Consider the following 5,557-nt stretch of genomic DNA (forward strand, 5'->3'; position numbering starts at 1 on the left):
TTCCTCGGAATATACCGAGGGACATGTTCCTCGGAATATTCCAAGGGACATGTTCCTCGGAATATTCTTCCTCGGAATTTTTCGAAGGACCCGTTCCTCGGAATTCTCCGATGAAAATTCCAAGGAATATTTCGTCGGAATTTCCGAGGATTGGACCATCGGAAAGTCCATCAAAATATCCCGACGAAGTTCTCCCTTGGTATATTCCGAGGAGCTTTCCGACGAACTGGTGGTCCTCGGAATTTCCTCGGAAATTTGTTTCCTCGGAATTCCGTCGGAAAATTCCGAGGGATTTCCGAGGAAAATGAATTTCCGAAGAGTTATTTCCGAGGACTTTTTTCGTCGGTATGTCGTCGGAATAACATTATTCCGACGACATACCGACGATTTTTTCCCTCAGTATGTCGCTGTTTTCTTGTAGTGTTGGTTGAGAACACAATATTTAGATTTGCTCAAATTAATCAATTTATAACTGTGTAATTTCCGATACATGAACCACTTATTCGACAAGACTGAATTATTTTCTCTTGCGAACAAGTGTGTGGCCATGCAATGGACGGTCAAACTTTTTCTCTGCATGTGATCCTCTTCTCAAATAAATGAGAGTATTTCAGCACCCGGGTTACTCTTTTATGATTGATAGTGCACATTTGAAGTTGGTTTGAAGATGTTAGTATTCCCCCTTTTGATTTATTTTTGTTTTTTCATATTTTAATATCAAATTTTAAATCTTCTATGTTTTATTGTCTAATTTAAGCTAATATGTTCAGTGGGTTGTCTTTCATTCAAAATTTTATTTGGCCATAAGCTAACTGTTATCCTTTTCTCTTTTATTGTTTACAAGAGTTCGAATCTTACAAGTATAAAGATTCCAGCCGCATGGAGCAACTGTTTGCTCACACATCTCCCAGTGATTATTAATTTCATCTATGCACATGGGGCAACCTACAGTCCTTCTCTGAAGATGAGCTGCAAATGAAACTATTTCAAAAGCACTTCGGAGAGGACTCTAAGTCATGATTATGCCACAAAGATATTTCAAAAGAACTTCATAGCTTCTTCCATGAATCTATTTCAAAACCACATTTTAGCTTCTTAACTGAATTTCATCTCTATGTTTTTTCTTTGTAGAATATTTTGATAAACTTGAAGTATTAGCCATGTAGTATTTTTCAGAGTTTTAAAATGGACATCCAATATCGGTGGAAGCATGTCCTGTGAAAGCATGATGTTTCATATATTCTTGTGTCTTTGTAGGATGACCAAAGCATGAGGATTACCTTGATTATTCATGTTGTATCTGAGACGCATGCTGAGAGAATGCCAGAACAACTATATGCCAAGATTAGTTTCTATGAAATTAGGAGCAATTCTTTGTTTCACCAATTTAAAGTTGGTTAACATAAATTTATGAGTCCAACTCATGCGGGAGCAAGTTCTTGTATAGAAAAAGAGAGATTTATGAGAAACAATTTGAAGAGACAAGGCTTAACGTGATATTTATGCCATATAACGTTTATTAGTTTCAGTTTGTTAACATTCTATTCAAATGGTTTCAAATGATAAACTTAGCTTGTATACATGCATTTTGTTTGTAAGATTTGGAGAATTGTCAAGAAATAAGCATCATAAATTATTTAGTCTTTTTGGAATGGATGAGAACTTATACCAAAAAAATTTGGAAGCACGAAATAATTAATTTACGGTTCTCCATATCAAATAAAAGTCAAGCCAAAAAATGAGTATGAGACTAATTCTTTAGCAAAATTACAAATTTCAAGTGCACAATTTTGAACTACATGAAATTTTGTTGTTTATTAGCTCATGATGGTTATGTACATGTCTATTTTCAAATGTGTAGTGAAAAGGACGATTATGAAAAAAATATAAATTTCTTACTTGTATATTGTCAACTAATGAAATACATCACTGACATTAGTTGGGAACACATGTATTTTTTTTATGTATCAAGTCATTTCTAGTTAAATATGTATTTATATTATGTTTTTGCTTAAACATAAATATATAATGGGTTTAGTTGACTGAAATTCATTTGGTGTTGTACATAAATCAATATCTCAATCTCTTGAGAATTGAAGATTGAATATCCTTCTCAATTTCTTTATAACTAATTAAAGAGTACATTTCTTCACTAAAATTAAAATTTTTAATGTTTGGATAAGAATAATGACCAGCTTTGTGATCCTTCTTTCTTTGCTCTTAAGAATATTTTATTACTCACCATTAAATAAATATTTTAGCCTAATACACATTAAATATATATTTTGACTAATTGTAAATAAACAGCATGTGATTTTCTTGTTTAATAAATATTTTTACCTTGAACATCTATATACTTGTGGTTCAATCAAGTTTTTCATCATGAATTTATGTTTTGAACTATTAAAGCACATTGGAAGTTTTTGATGTTATTTTCAACATTTATCCAAGATAATGAATGGAAAAAAAAAAGTCAGAGATTTAATAGTTCATAACCTTATATGGATCGTAGTTTCATAGAAAGTTTGAACTTTCTATTTATTTGAGGCTGGCTTATGCTACTCGTCTTACTCCTATTATACATCATCCAAATAGTAGCCATAAAGTTTACAAGTCTATTGTACTTCAAAATGGGCTCACTGCTCTTCTAATATCAGACAAATCTGCTTCAAGCAATGCTGTTGTGATGAGTGTTAAGTTTGGTAGTTTTGATGTTTCTTCTGATATGCAAGGTCTGCTCACATGATTGAACACATGTTTTTCAGTGGTTCAACTACCAATCATGGAGAAAACGAGGTGAGGTCTATTGTTTAATAGTTTTGTATGTTTCATGTGTTATCTTCTTATGATTGAATATTGTTGTGTGTGTAGTTCAAAGATTTTGTGATGATGAATGGTGGTGATGTGTTTGCTAAAACATAACTGGATTATATGGGTTTTATGATTAATAAAGATCATTTTAAAGTTAGTTTAGAAATGTGAGTATTCTCGATTCTATTCGTTTTGTAGTTTCCTTCATCTTTTAATATCAAAGTTTTAAAGCATTCTTATTATCTTGTTGTCCCTTTCTAAGTTTTCTCACATGCATGTTCACTGAACCTCTAATGGATATTAAACTTTTTTAAAAAGAGATAATAATCCTCAGCTTAGTACCCTTTTAATTGTGTATTCATTCAATATGTAAATGGTCAGAAGCTTAAAATTATCCATTTTTATTTTTATTTTTATAGAGTTTGAGTATCAAAAGAGTAAAGACTCCAACCGCATGGAGTAACTATTTTCTCATACTTCTCCAAAAGATCATCCCTTTAACCGATTCACATGGGGTAACAATCAATCCTTCTCTGGTCAGGAACCTCTAGCCCTCTGTGACGGTGCCATGAGGTTGTTTCGAAAACACTTCATAGGAGCTTCCATGAATCTCGTTATAATCGGTTCAGGTAATGAATTATTTGGTTTTTGTTTGATCATTCTACAGGTGTAGGTAATGCTTCTTTTGGTATTGTTCAATCTCACCGTTTTGATTTTTCTTCGCAGAAGCTGTAAATGAACTTGAAGATTCGGTCATTGAGTATTTTCCAAGCTTAAACATGGACAAAAGATTAATTTCGTATTTCCTAAGTATAAAGATCCTCTGTGGAAGCATGACGTTTTATATACTCTTGAGTCTTTGGAGGATGCACAAATTATGAAAATTACTTGGATAATTCCTCCTATATCTCTGTCACATACTCACATTCTGAGATAAGGCCAGAGCAGTTAATTCATAGACTTATATGTTAAGTTTAGTTTTGTAAAACTCTTTACTATATTTAATAAAGTTTATACCTGGTTAATGTAAATTTTGTTTGTAGAGAGTGAATGAACTATTTGCTTCTTATTCAAGTCTAAGCATTGGATTACTTCTTTCACTGCATTAGTTGTCACGAATTTGTGTTTTCTGATGTTCGAAACAATTCTTTCACATCTACAGCCGGAGGTCAATTATTTATAATCTATTTAGATATGACCAACACTGGTTTGGAGAATGTATGTATTTCTACTTCTCATTTATTTATGTGTTTATGCTATATTTTCTCCTCTTTTTGGCTAATAACTATCTACTTTGTTTAATTGGCAGAAATATGAAATGATATATATATATATATATATATATCAGTATCTCCAACTTTTGAGAACTTGTGGATCTTCGACATTGCTTCTTTCGCTCATTGAAGATTACAAGTTGTTACTAGAAATTAAGTATCAATGCATGGGTGTTGATCATAACCAGCTTGGTGATCCTATTAATGTTTCTATGTCTCTTGCAGGTTTTTTTACTCACTTAAATCTTCCAGTTTCGGTTGAATAAAATTTTAATTTACTTATTGGTTTTGTTTTTCAGTTAATATGCAAAGTTTCCCAGTCTCACATGCGATTTCTCTCGACTTCGGTTTTCAGTTTGGTGATCTCACAGCAATCCAAGTTATGAGTTCCTTAATATTATTAATGAGTTTGCTTCATCATGATGCACACATGAAAGATCTTAACCCCAATCTAAAATCTTACAAAACAACATCATTTAACGTCATATTGGTGATTTTAGTTAGGCCGGCGATGATGTCATTTTGGCATTCTTGATCCGTCCATAGTTTCAATTCTGAAGCATTGATTCGATTCTGATATTGAAAACTTTAAACACGATATTTTATTTTTTCTTAAACTAATCGATTTCTTTGCTTTTAGTAATTTACATATGGAAAAATTTATGATATTATACTTATATCAAAATACCATTGTTATATCATTAATCACATTATCAAGGGTAAATATATCAAATGATTAACAAAAGTAAATGTTAATTAAAATGCCAAATATTTTTTATAGAACATTTTTATCTAGAAATTTATTTATTAAAACATATAATAAGAAATGTTATAACTAATTGAAAATATTAATAAAATATTGATAAGGGTATTAATTAATTATTGTCTTTGAACTAAAGAAATACAAAACTGCCAGTTTCCAATTTATCAAAACTATAACTACAATATGATCTTCAATTTATTATTATATTTTTGTAAACATATAGAACTAGTTTGTAAATACAAATTTATCATTTTTATTTAATTGCTACTTAAATGTTTTCATTAAATAATTAAAAAGATGAAATAAATTAAGGGAAAATAATAACTACACCGAAAAATAAAACATCTAATTTTCCAATTTAAAAAAATAATTCCAAACATCTATGATTTTAAAAAAGAAAACATGAGTATTTGTTTGTTTAATACATATCAATAACACACGTCCTACTCTTATTGACTAAAAACAAGTCTAACCATGCCTTTATTACTTTTTCCTTTTTCCTTTTTGTGTTCCAAAAAAATTAAAATAAAAACCATGCCTTGAGCCGACAATTCATATTCTAATGGGCCCTTAGGCCCAATAACAACTATTTAAACACAAGCTTTCTAGATATTTCTCAGCACTTGTCGAGGTAAACCCTAAAACCACAAATCTTTCTTTTTTTTTTTTTTAAACCACAAATCTTTTTTTTTTTTTTTTTTTTTTTTTT

The 5,557-nt window shown here is 30.5% G+C and overlaps 1 pseudogene; it reads left to right on the forward strand.

The window, feature by feature from the left end:
* Positions 1-4,600, forward strand: part of LOC106324449 — a 13,604-nt pseudogene extending 9,004 nt beyond the window's left edge.
* Positions 4,601-5,557: the final 957 nt, after the last annotated feature.

The sequence above is a fragment of the Brassica oleracea genome, chromosome C2 (genome assembly GCF_000695525.1).
Source record: "Brassica oleracea var. oleracea cultivar TO1000 chromosome C2, BOL, whole genome shotgun sequence".
Lineage (NCBI taxonomy): Eukaryota > Viridiplantae > Streptophyta > Magnoliopsida > Brassicales > Brassicaceae > Brassica > Brassica oleracea.